The sequence below is a fragment of the Mytilus californianus genome, unplaced genomic scaffold (assembly GCF_021869535.1).
Source record: "Mytilus californianus isolate M0D057914Y unplaced genomic scaffold, xbMytCali1.0.p SCAF_1, whole genome shotgun sequence".
Taxonomy (NCBI): domain Eukaryota; kingdom Metazoa; phylum Mollusca; class Bivalvia; order Mytilida; family Mytilidae; genus Mytilus; species Mytilus californianus.
The window spans coordinates 804,923-819,524 of NW_026262581.1; the positions used below are offsets into that span (position 1 = coordinate 804,923).

Here is a 14,602-nt window from a genome sequence, read left to right on the forward strand (position 1 = left end):
TATTTATTATTTTTTTTTTATTTTGGGGAATTTATAAAAAAAATCGTTATTTTTTTATTTTTTTTTTCATTCTTTTAAATTTTAGCAAAGAATAGTTTTTTATATTTTGCCAAATTATTATATTTTTTTCGAAATTTTTGCATTTACAAATTATTTTCTTTATTTTGAATATTTTTTTCTTTTTAATTTTGAAATGTTTTATCCCCAGGTGAACTTTGGTAGGGTGTTATTTAGACCGCCGTAATTAACCAATCAGATTGCAAGGTTCTTACTTTATAAGAAATAATATGTTTTACCTTGTTGTGTAGAAAGGGCTTACATAGGATTGGCCTGTTAACCAATCCGAATCAATTTATCTGAATCAAATATTGTTTAAACTTTAGTCAATGCATTAGTACTGATATGATTTTTAACAAACGTTTCTTAATGTTTTGTGTGATGAGTTGAAAAATGATTAAAAAACGAAGGTTCAAGCTCCGTCAGAAAAGATTACCTTGAATAAATTTGCATATTTTATGTTCTTTTAGGTCATATAGCTCTTCACGTGTTTAGGTCTCATACGTCTTTGGCTTTCAAAAGTTTTTGGTTTGTGCAATCCTGATGAAAGTAAATCCCGAAAGTGCTATTGCATTGAACAAAATGACTACTCATAAGAAATAACAATTCAACAAGGATAGTAAGCGTTTTATAAATTTAAATTCAACGAAATATATTTTTGTCCAACATCTATTGCTATTTGATTATTCAAATTCCTTCCTTTTTTTTTTAGCTCTTGGTCCTCACGCGTTATTTTCTCGATTCATAACTCTGTTTAAAGTGAATACATTTTACCTTTAAAATGTCTATCTCCATCTTATTCCTCTCTAATAGGTAATATATTCCATACAGGGTTAATACTTCAGATTCCATTCAAAAGTCTTTCAAGATATTGCCAGCTATCTCCCATCCATGTAAAATAAACCAAACTACTTTTTTGTCTCAGATAATTATTAATAATTTTGCGAATACCAAATAGTCTCGACCAATTTAGACTTCAATGCTCTACAATTTCATACTTTGTTTGACCTTTAACATGTTTATTCAAACGTCCCTCTGGCGTACAAAATTGCCTGGTTATCATTTATTGAGTTTTATTGACGTCGTTGATAGATATTACAAATTCAACATTGTCACAACAAAGTACACAAGAGAAACATACACGGATGAATTCAGCCTTTTAAGATTTGTTTTTGTATTTTATCAAAACAAAATATTAATATAAAAATAGAATAACATGAAGGTAGACACATAAAGTGAAACTTTTCTAATGATGTAAAACATAGAAATATAAAAGTTTACCTGCTTCTTCTCATTTCCTGTGTCGCCAAATAAAAATGATTGTGTTGCTTCTTTTTGTACAATAGTTTAATGTGTGAGATATAAAAAATGTATTTAAATTCAGTAATGCTCATTATCAAACCTTAAAAATTAAAACTAATACGGTAACAATGATATACATGAAAGATTTTTGGAATAAGATGCAACTTATTATTGAAACTAAAATTAGATAAACATGTTGTTGAATTCAAATGTTGATATCAGTTGCTTCCTTTTTATTATATAATTTACTTTATAAAAGATCTTATTGACTGTAAAACTTAAGAAATAGAAAATTGATGTGTATAAATTGCTTAAGAGTGAATTGAAATACAGATTTCATATAGAACAAACTAGACCCAAAAAAACCAAGACAATTACTGCAAAAATTTAATTATCTGATTTAAGGTATTGAAATATGATCAGTATTGTTTTTGTACATGTAACAATTGCCTTTAAAGATAAAACGAGAAAAGTAAAATAAGAAACAATAGAAGATGGCATTATGATCCTAATGCAAGAACTTTTAAAACATGGATGAACGTTAATGTGCATTTTATATATTACAGATTTTTCGTTTGTTATATTGTTCCTTTTTTTTTTAGCTTTCTGTACTTTCTGATGTTTTGTAACACGTACCCGTACGCATACAAAGCTTTTAATCACACGTATTGAAAAAATAAAATAAAATAATATTGTCTAAAAGGTTACTTTAACTTATATAGTGATCTAAATAAAGACAGAGCTGTGATAAGAACCATTATTTAGCCCATTAAAATTGCTAAAATGGTAAACTTATTTAATTCTATTAAAAGTATGATAATGTTATTCACAAATTAATAGGTTAATGTAATTTTGACACTTTAGTTCCAAAAGTCACTTGTGATGTCATAAACATGTCTAAATTTACGTAATTGATCACAAATCGTCATTTCACGTATATTTTTTTGTCAAAATATATATGGGTTACACTTTTATCCAAAAATATATTTTCATATCAATATCTTTGAAAAATACATTTTGTAGCAAAATATCTTTTTGGGTATATATAAGAAGATCTCAAAATGAGGCTATTTTGGCAGAATTTGCTATTTTGCGCTATATGATATAAGAAGTTTAAACTATTATGTCAATATGTGAGACAAATACTTAATTATACTTATAATTACTGATGTCCGATATACTGTCTTGTGGTATTTGGTAGATTGAAACAAAATGGCCCTACCATAACTTCTCCATTGGACAGCTAATTCAAAGCCAATAACAATTATTAAAAAAATCATGCATCTAAGACTAAATTATCAATCAGTACACATCCAACATCTAATGAATTTAGTGTAAAGACGTCATAAATAGTCAGAGAAAAACATGACGTTGTGCAATGCCAAGAAACAGGCATCGACAGATTGTAGATTCATGAAAGTGCATATGTATATAACAATCATGTTTAGTTTTCTTTTAATTTACTGATAACAAAATCAATATTAATACTAATAAAACAATATTCAAAGATCTAATTACAGCGTTGAATTGGTAACCTTTTAGTTTATTTAAAGGATCGGTAAGTTTACTAGGATCGTTTCTAAATTTCCGGGCACGGTAAACAACATCTCCGTAAAAATAAGGATGTGCTATACTGTTTGAAATAAGTTTTCTACAGGTACAACCAAACTTCAAAACCAAATTTTTATATCCATGGAAGAATTTCTTAAAGGTTTTAAGTAATTTGTGGTAACGAAATCCCTGCCGTAATAATTAACCAGTAATACATAGATTATACAATGTAACCGATTACATAACAATAACATCTTAATTGAAAAGTAATCGATTACATTTGATTTCTTTTCTTTTAAGTAATCATAAAAAAACATTTGATTGCATATAATTGCATTACATACTGTGATATAAAAGATATTTATATACATTTTATCCTTACATAAAAATCTAATTTTTTGATAAACATTGTATCCGTAATATATAGATATAAGAAGATGCGGTATGATTGCCAAAGAGACAACCCTTTACCAGATACCAAAATACGCAGAAAGGTTTGAGCTATAGGTAATCGTGCGGGCTTTAACAGTGAGCAAGCTATAAAACGCACCGAAATGTAAAAATGTTAAACATACAAACGGGAATAATAACGGCCTGTGTTATGTACAAAACAATAAAAGAACAACAAACAACAACCACTGAATTACAGGTTCCTGAATTGGGACAGGCACATACAAAATGTGGCGGGGGTTAAATATATTTGAGGGCGCGCCGACCCTCCTCTAACCCGGGACAGGGATGTAACAACATTGAATAAGAAGAAACTATAAAAATAGTTGCTAGACAATTTCAGGACAGAAATTCCCCTTCCAGTTCTTACAACGAAGGTACAGGCAGACGGGATTTGTAAATTAACACACATGATCAGAAAAACCCGAAGTGACAGCCCACATCTATAAAATTCTATTACGCAAGGCCATTTACGATAGAGATCTAGTGTTCAAAGTTAACTGCTAACCAATGTAATGGCATACTGATTCAAGTTAAAAGTTTCCAATGTACTCTAATCATTTAGATTCTGAAAATTTTACCCTAGAACATTTTTAAACAGTTCTACCCTTGAACAGTTATGGACAGTTCTACTGGTGTCCTGATTAATTCTACAATAAAACAGATTCTGACAGTGTTATCTCTGGGACAATTTTGTGGAGCTCTGTCTATTCATAAAATATTGTCTTTGTCTATTTTATTTATGTCTTTAATTAATTTTTCAATTTTTCAATTTTATTGATGTTTTGCTAGATTTCGTGTAGTCAGAATATTTTTCGATTTTTTTCATTTGTTATTTTTGATTTATTATTCTAATTATTTTTTTATATTATTTTTATCATTTGAAAAAATATTCTAGTATATCGTTTTTATCAATTATGATTAATTATTTAGAAAAGTTCGTGTTTTAAACTTTTATTATTTATTTCCTTATTGAATCTTTCTGATCTGATACGAATAATACCGAGGGTTCAAATTTACACAATGACATTCAACAACACATGTATCATTACATACACTAGTTAGTCAATTTTAATCTTTAACGGTAATTTTGATCTGATCAGCTCTTAAAAACTGAAAAGTAAAATGTAAGACTTTTATGCTATTTTCAGACTTATTCGCTGTTATGAATTCGGTATTGTTCAGGCAGCTCGCTCGCAGTCAATTAAGATATGGTCAGTCTACCAGAGTGGTTAAGTCTGAAAATTTGCTTAAAGACTGAACATGACTGCATACTTTATTGCTCAGACTCTTCAGAAGAAGTTAAGATCGAAACAGTCGTTTACGGCTAAAATACAATTGTAAAATGTCAGATAAATTAAAGTATCAGTAGTTTATCGGTGTTCAAATCCTATCAATTGATTAAGAAGGCACATCAAAGAAACAAACAAAAGCTGAAAGAATCGCATGAACTCCTGAAATGGGCGAAACCGGGTCCTTCGACAGGGTAGGCGTCTCGGGTTGTGTATGCATCACCCGCCAGACGAATCAACACTCAGTTAAAATATCAGAATCGGGAATATGACACAATCGGGAAAATCACAGATCAGACTACTATTCTGGTATCTGGAGATATAAGACTTCGAAAACAGGTTGTAAGTGAGTTGAGATCAGGAGAGTTTTTTGTAAGAGTTAATAAAATCGATGTCGACCAGGGTTGATAGTACGCAGAATGTATTACATTCATAGATGGATTGTAAATTGAACCTACTTATACTTGGCAACTTTTGTAGAGATTGATTGTTATCTGTTTAACGTTCATGATTATATCTGTATCAGTCGGTGAATTTGTCTTGCTAATATGTAAACAGGAGATAAATGTACTACATTATATTAAAAAATAAAAAAAAAATATGTTATAATGTATTCAGTTAATAGGTAAAAACGAATAATGAATAACCTTTATAATTCGTCTTTTGCAGGATACATTTTTTTCAGTTTTTCTGACAAATAAATAATGGGGAAATTGATGGAGTATTCGAAACTTATTTTAATCATTATTTTTATTTCTTTATTCATAATACTGTTCCGTCATACGAGATTAAAACATATTGAAAAACATGTAGAACATATAGAACCTATTACTGAGCAGACGACTAGCAAACACAATTCATATTTTTCAACATATTTAGAGGAAATAAACAAAACAAGGTTATTATGTGGCCAGCTGTGTGATACTTCACTAAAAGGAACTCCAGGAATTTTTTTTGATAAAATTACAGCCACTATAAATTGTGAAGCTTTATTTCAAAACGAATATGTTGATTCATCTCATGGACCTGCGCATGCTCCAAGAAAAATACCTTCAATTTTATTGAATTATTATACGATGAATGGACAAATAGAAGTGCACACGGCATATTTTAACCAACCCTACCTTGGTAGTACTGCGAGGATACCTATTTGGACCAAATCTTCACTCAATGAGTATGTTTGGTACTTACGGCATATCTGAAACTAACGCAATAAGGGACGGACTACAACATGCACCAGGAGTGAAAGGAGGGCGTGTCTTAGTCATAGGATCCGAAAAACCATGGATTGAAGCATGCTTGCTTGAGATAGGCGCAAACAGTATTGTTACACTTGAATATGAAAGGATCAAATCTGAACATGAGCTTCCATCTGAATATAGACGAACTTTTTTAGAAAATACATAAGATTATTTGACGCAGTTGTATCATATTGGACTAGGAAGGTATGGAGATTCTCTGAATCCGTGGGGCGATTTAATAGTAGTGGCTAGGGCTTGGTGTGTAACAAAAACAAATGGGTCTCTGGTACTCGGTGTACTATACGACATAAATAGGGATTACATTACATTCAATGCACACAGGTGTTATGGTAAAAAAAGATATCCATATCTGACAACAAATTGAATTCAAGATTATTTGGGGAAAGGACTTCAACGTGTGCATGTGTTTACAAAATAGAACTATTTATGTGAATTATCTAATATTAATATGCCTGATACTAGTATGATAGAAACGGAGGAACCAAAAATTTCATATCAATTTTAAATCAATAATAATGACGTACAACGATATCTCTTCGACGTTGCGGTAATTTATCAATATCGTGTGCATCTCGTTAGACGTCACGTTTATATAGATAAACTTAGCTGTATTTGGGAAAACCTTTTGGAGTTTTGGGTCCTCAATGCTGTTCAGCTTCGTTCTTTTACCTTGTAACTTTTTTTTTCGATCGTCGCTGTCTTTTGAAAACAAAATTCGAGCAAATTTATAAGCCTGGTATCTTTCATGAGTTTTTAATGAGCCATTTTAGTTGCAGCTCGTACAAGTTTCAATCCCATTCAGATTCACGGTGCGCTCAACTTCCATATACGCCATCATATACATGACCTGATGACCTGACCTTGACCTTATTTTCACCATTGATTGATTAACATTCTTATAATACCATCAGATTTTCAGTTATTAAATATAACAGTTAATTTTTGAATTGCTCATTGTGAGCTTACATGTCGGCTAGCTGGGTTCATCTGACTTTGATATACAGTGTGTGTGATAATATATCTGGTAAGCTTTTTATCTCTGTGATTTCCAAAAACAGTGTTGAAGCATACCTTTTTCGCTTTACAATTTCAATGCGTTTCTCAACATCTCGCACAATTTTGCAACGTATTCGGATGATGCAATTCTGCGCAAAACAAACACACATGTCATCGACTGAAAATGTTTCCCGTTCTTTTAAATACTCGTTTCGGAGACAAATGAAGCAGTCGAAGCAGTCGATAACACGTCTGCATGACTTGCACCTATAAATTGTCATATGACCTGTTCGCATACTTTCCGCTGTATTGCTACCCTCAATGGATGACCCTGTAGTCGTTTCCACGGTCTTGAGTTATGTGCTTCGTACATAGGAAGGCAACTTGTTGTGTATTAACTGTTTCAAATGTGTTCTCACTTGTTCCTAAAGATTCCAAACCGCGTATTCATCTCAATTCTGTCTAAAAAAGTTTCGCAATCTGTCGGCGCAGGCAAATAAACGAAAGTTTGAATATATATTATGTTTGTGATTTTGAGAGTCTAACAAAACCATTCTCTCAGTAATGATATGGCTTGAGAGTAATTTTGACGATACACGATAATCCGACGTTACATTGTGCGGCTATGTCCTGAATTTGATTTGGTTTATTCGTAAATTTTTTTGCAGCGTTTTAATGTTTAGTTATCATGTATTGTTGATTGATACGCACCACAAAAAGGTTGACAGTTTAACAAATTGGCATTAAAATATGGAAGATTAGATTTTGGTAGCTAGAGATAGATGCTAGAATTTGTTGTGAGCTCATTAACAATCTGTCGTGTATTTCATTATTTTGCATGGGATATGAAGTATTGCATATAGATGTGGAGGTCAATTATGCGAAATCTGCTGCATAGAATTTTAGTTCTGATTTAAGCTACTCTCATTTGATTTGTTATTCTATTTTGAGCTTGAGTTTTTGCGTGTTTTTATCAATTTACGTACTATATCTAAGAGATACCGATCTGCGTGTTTTATCTCAGCTTCAAGGGTTTCCTTATTTATTTACTCTAGAATTGCAGTGGAAGGTTGCGTACGAATGTCTCTTCTTTCAAAGTCTATCAAAAACTTTCAATTTCGTCGCGTTGTGTTGTTGATTTTTCCAACTCTTCTTCTATTTTGGAAACACATTTTTATGGCTCTTCAAAGGCCCACTTTACTCCCCTCTTTATCTCATTGTATCGTGGTCACCGTACCAATGTGACGGATGCGTAAAGTCAATGTAACATGTACAAAGCACGATAACAAACGTAAGGAACACCCATGTTCACCTTTGACTTTACAAGCATTCCTTACACTTCGATTCACTGTGTGAGGACACTTTCCGAAAACACAGTTCTTATCACTTAGAAAATTACATATAAACATACTTGTAGGTTACATTTTTGTACCATCGATTTTGCATCTATTAAGACACCAAATAAGTGCCAATATATTTTATGGTTATACACATAGTGCATGATATATTCAAATTTATTGGAACACAAACATGCATAATTTATAAATTGGAATGAAACGTCTCAAGACATGTCTTATATGTTCCAAGACATCAAAACATCAATGTAAGTCTGAGCAATTCCATAGGAATTTTGTTATTTTAGAATAAATATAGTTATGTCAGCTGTCTGGATTCATGACGAAATACATTTGCCGAGTTTTGAAAATATTGTTGAATATGTATCATTGTATTTAAACAGATATTCAGTGAAATGCATAGGGGAATGCATGAGCATATTTTGATAAAGTTATATGATAAAGATTCAACATCAGACGTGAACATAATGAATTAAATACAAAGTAGACGATTTAAGTATTAGATACAATACAAAGGTAACAAAGAAACAGGCCGATAACAACCGTTGCCGGCTAGTTTTTTGGCACGAGTAGTCAGGTGAAGGTCCGAGGCGATAGCCGAGGACCTTGACCTGACTACAAGTGCAGAAGAACTATACGGCAGTTGGTTTCAGGCCTGTTTTTTTTTTTTTTGTTACCTTTGTTTTGTATCTGACTTGTACGACGTTTCAAGAAAAAAGTAGTACATTTTGCACTTAGAAGAAGTAGCAAAATTAAACAGATTATAAACTTAAACGGCCATATACAAGTTAAAGTAAGTTACAGTTTAAACAAACTTTTTTTTTCACTTCCTTTTAGCCGAGAATTTTTTTTCTCAAGAAATTCAAGAATCTAATAATTTTATAGAAAAAACCACGTCAAGTAAAAGATGAATGTCGTACACATTTCAGACTTTTTAAAATGCAACTTCGCAAGTAAGAAATGTATGAAAAAGATTTCAGAGGTAAGCAAGCTAACATTTGATTTTCATTTAGGGAAAACGGAAAAGGGGGGGGGGGGGGGTTAAAGTATTAATTTAAACAGGCTGGATCCTTTTTTTTGTAGAAAAAATGCAGTATGTGCCATTCCATTCCCCAATTCCCCCTTAAAAAATAATAAAAAACGTACGTTTGTTAAAAATTTGTTTGCTTTTGTTATGATTAAGATTGTGACACGGTGTTGACTGCTGTACCCCTATTTTGACATTTTTACCTATTATGTCTGGTTGTCTTATTCACGCATCGTTGTCAATATAATGGAATTTGATGCGACTGTCATACAAGTGAAAGGTTAAGCGCTATAAAAACCAGGTTCAATCACCATTTTCTACATAAGAAAATGCCTGTACCAAGTCAGGAATATGACAGTTATTGTCCATTCGTTTGATGTGTTAGTGTTTTTGATTTTGCCATTTGATTAGGGACTTTCCGTTTTGAATTTTCCTCGGAGGTCAGTATTTTTGTGATTTAACTTTTTACTTCCAAATATATGAATTCAATAACAATATAAATGTATGAAAAGAATGAATTAGTTATGAAAAAATGAATTTTGTCTTGGTATTATATATATATATATATAGGCATATATTTTGGTTTTTTAAAAATGTTTCATGCTTATAGGTTTTTATATGTCTATAACAGTGTTGATCAGGATTAAACACGTGTCACAATATGATCCAATCGCAGCTTATCGTCCAAAATTGGTGACATGTTATTAAGTTGATTGATTTTCTTCAAGATTAGCTACCTATTTGAATATGTATTACACGGACACTTTTTATTTATAGGATCAATCATGCATTGGTGAGTTGATAGGGATTTTTTCTTTTGATTAGATTTGATTTTCATATATATATATATATATATATATATATATATATATTTCCTGTCTTTTTTATTGGAATATAAACGTCGGTACCAGCATTTCCTTTCTTTCAGCATTGTCTAGAATACTATTTATGTCCATATATTGAAGAAAGAAAAAAAAAACATTTACGGACCTACCATTTAGCTTCAAAAGGGGGCTATATTTTTTTTCTGAGTAAGAAAATTATTTAGTTTTTCAAGGCTATCAACCAAATATTTTTATAAATTAGCCCTTTTACATACAGTATTCGGAAAATCAGGAATCAGAACATTATTTTGTCATCTGCTTGACCACAATATATTTTGTTCTCATAAAATCTGGGATCAGACTATTTTTTTTAGGAAAAAAACAAAAAAACCCTTTTGAAGTTAAATAGTCAATCCCTTACTGTACTGATATGAATAGTAATATACTGGAATAGTCTGAAAAAAAATATAGTTATTGATGCCAATGCAACGTAAATATTTTAATAAAAAAGACAGGACACATGTTGGGGGAACAAAAAGTTCAAATCTAATTAGAACTCACTGATCATGCACGAGTGATTCTATTCATAAAAAGTGTCCGTGTAACACCCGTTAATGTACTCTTTTTCTATAGCTTTGCTGGGGGCAAAGTCGTACAAATCTCCAATGATATGCATTTTTTTGTAAATGTAATTATAGAATTCTAAGAATAAAAAAAACTATAATCATTTCTAGAACGACATTGAACTCATTACTAATTGAAGATGAATATTCGAAACATTCAGTGACGTAAATTCCAACTTACATTATAGCAAATATTAAGAAGACGTATGTACAACTTTGTATTTACTTACATACCTTAAAACAGCGATTGACCGTGCAAGGACTCTTGTCAAGAAACTTAATTCTTGATGCTGAGTGAGAACAAAAATAGTCATATGAATAAAAATGTTGGTTGTTAACTTCAAACTACAAATATGATACACTACACAATATGTTTACGTCGTTTTGAAACATGTTGTTTCATATTTATTTTTTGAAGAAAACCGATAAAACAAATGTATTTGGGGTATAAAGATCACGCAGTAAATTAAAAGAAGGAAACAGTTGACACATGCAAGTAAAAGAGCAACTTGGTGGAGGGTTGGGATCCCGATAAAATGTTTAACCCCGCCACATTCTGTATGTATGTGCCTGTTTAAAGTCAGGAGCCTGTAATTCAGTGGTTGTCGTTTGTTGCTGTGTTACATATTTGTTTTTCGTTCATTGTTTTTGTACATTAATTAGGCCATTAGTTTTCTCGTTTGAATTGTTTTACTATTGTCATTTCGGGGACTATTATAGTTGACTATGCGGTATTGGCTTGCTCATTGTTGAAGGCCGTACGGTGACCTATAGTTGTTAATTTCTGTGTCATTCGGTCCATTGCGAAGAATTGTCTCATTGGCAATCATACCACATCTTCTTTTTTATATTAATCGAAAAAGGTAGTAATACACATAATGTACAAAGTGTTTTGCAGAACAACAATCTCAAAAATAGAAATATGAGTATGTGTTGTATATTGTCCGGTGCCTTTATTTGCAGCAGGCGTCACTATTTTCACGCAACATTAGGGCTTAGATTTTTAAACTCTTTCAAGAACCAGTTCAACTTGTCATTTGGTGTCTGGTAGAGACTTGTGTCATTAGAAATCAAACCACATCTTCTTATTTTTAGATTAAATGCTGAAAAGTAAGCAAGATTTCCTTTCAACATTTGTTAAATGTAATGCTGGATATTCAGAGGTATAAGGAATAATGGCTAGACATCTTCTGCTGCACTGAAACGGGTGATCCTTTAAAAATTTAAAAACTTGGTTTCAAAAGTCTTCGGTCTACTCTACAAATATATGAAAGACAGGAGCGAACATAGACCTCGTTGTTGTTGTTGAGGTGACAGTGAAATATAACCATATAAATCAACATCATCAGATTTTCTTCCATCGTGCGTCATATGCCAAGTCAGGGGCAAAGATGCTTTAGAACATCACATTGAATATTTTTCAAATAAGTAGATTTCATTTGAATTAAATTTGATAAGTCTTAATATATACATATGAATAAAAAGAGATGTGGACTAACTTCATAGAGACAGCAAACCTACAACAATAACATGTAATGTATGTAAAAAGTAAAATCACAAAAATACTGAACTCCGAGGAAAATTCAATCGGAAAGTCCTTAATCACATGGCAAAATCAAATGACAAAACACATCAAACGAATGGACATCAACTGTCATATTCCTGACTTGGTACAGGCATTTTCAAATGTAGAAAATGGTGGATTGAACCTGGTTTTATAGCGCTAAACCTCTCACTTGTACGACAGTCTTATCAAATTAATTTGTTGTTTGGGTCTGAAATCTTTTAACAAAGTTTTATAGATTGTTCTTATGTTGTACCGATAGACCACGGTCCCATGTTTAGGTGGTGGAGGTGGAGTGGGGTAGGGTTTGACGCCAGCAGACATGTTTTACACCCGCCGCATTCTGTTTAAGCTTACCCCATGTCAGGAGCCTGTAAATGGTTTTGATTTGTTACTATTGATTTGTACATACATCAGGCTTTGGTGCTTAAGGTTGAAGGCCGTGTGGTGACCAATATTCAACTCTTACGTCATTTGCTCTCCAGTGGAGAGTTGTTTCATGGGCAATAACACCACATCTTCTTATTTTTATATGTAGTAGGTACATGCATTACATACATTTTGTTGTAATAAAGTATTATAACAAAAATGGAAATGAGTGCTTTTTCAAGAACGATTTTATTATTATGCAATTCTTGGTGATAATGAGCTACAAGATTGAACGGTTTAGTACTGATTTCATACAGCACTGTTTCTTACTTCAAATTTCTTACATTTGAGGAAACAATAAATTAAGATATATATCATATTTATCATTTTGACATAACAAATTATGTTTCTGTGGATCTTAACAGCTTCGTGTCTGTACACCATTTAAGAGAATTTCTCAACTTAGGAGCTTAAACTCTGCAACAGGTATGGTATTTAATGTCTACTTTCAATAACAAAATATACACCTTGTCAACGAAAAATTGAACATGTGTATTTCTTGCATCAAGGAAATTTTAATGAAGACTGAACCAAGCCAGAGATGTTTAAAACTATTCTTTATTTTTCAAAGCAAAATGTTCGGACACACTGTCATTTTGTTCATAGCTTTACTGCCAGTTCGACCATATTTTGTAAAGGCGTTTCGGCTATACTTTTTTATTGTTATAAAATAAATATAGAGAAACAAATAATTGTTTTCAAAGCAGACATTAAGAAACATAAGTAAAATACATTTTATCATACACTTATACTCATTGGTAAAAGTGTGTATTACATTAGGAATGTAATAAAAACAATCGTTAAATGGTGATAATCAAATGAACAATACTAAATGTTTTGAATGGATATTCTTTCTTTTGTCCGAGAATGTCATTGTTATTTTCTCTTTTCTGTCCGAATTTTTTTTAATCAAGCAGAAATTCAAATAAAAATGTGTTAATGTCTTAATCATGTGTGACATATAGAAAAAATATTGTGTCCATTTGTTTCAGAGCAACATATTTTATGAAAAAAACCGTTGTATTTTGTAACCGTAGTTATTCCGATCGGATTGGAAGTATAATGCATAAAGGCTTCTCATTTGAATCAGAACATGCAAAAAAACTTTCACCATTTACGCTTCAGTAACTGGAACTTTACTTATTGAAATGTTAATTGTATTTAATTTAAGTGTGTTAATATTGAGTCTCTAGTAAATACTATCTAAGTGCAATAATATCTCTGAGCTGGCACAGTGTTTTGCTAGGATCTTGTTAAGTGCAAGGAAGCTTCCATATAGCGATCAAGCAAAACCAAGTGAGCAAGTGCAGATATCTATTTTTTTTTTATATTCTTAAATAATTCAATAACAGACCATTTGTATTGCACTTCTTTTACTTGGAATTCATTCTCTGTATTTGAGTACTGTTAATCTTAAGCCTCTATAATCGCAAAAATATGAAATTATACTATAAATATTTTTGTCAATATCTTCATCAGAAAAATTAAATACAGTCGTGAACAGAATTTTAATGATCAGATTTATGCATAACCTACAATTTTTTTTTCACTTTCAGATTTCTATGCACCAACGTTCTCTACGCTACTAATATTTTGATAATAACAAAACACTTAATGTTTATCAATATATTTCAACTTCCATATTCAATCTTAGATGAAATTTAGCTTTTCGGTGTTAGTTCATATATATATTAGCGGCAATAAGTGAAATTAGGCAATAAGCTTAAATCCTAGGCAACAAGCTAACGCCTAGGCAGTATGATGTTAGGCATTATACTTAAATCCTAGTATTTAAGCTTAAATCCGGAAAAATGTGTCTAGGCATAATTCTTAATGCCTAAAATGTAAATGAAAAACATTTTTTTAAAAG

The 14,602-nt window shown here is 31.4% G+C and overlaps 1 protein-coding gene across 3 annotated transcripts in view; it reads right to left on the minus strand.

Moving 5' to 3' along the window:
* The window catches only part of LOC127726412 (uncharacterized), a 54,641-nt gene extending 53,188 nt beyond the window's left edge, over window positions 1-1,453 (minus strand). For 2 of the 3 annotated variants that reach the window (XR_007993613.1, XR_007993625.1), the window contains exon 1: window positions 832-1,332. The gene's annotated coding sequence lies outside the window, so the exon portion shown is untranslated. The other variant, XM_052233894.1, reaches the window with a different exon arrangement.
* Between the last annotated feature and the right edge of the window lie 13,149 nt (window positions 1,454-14,602).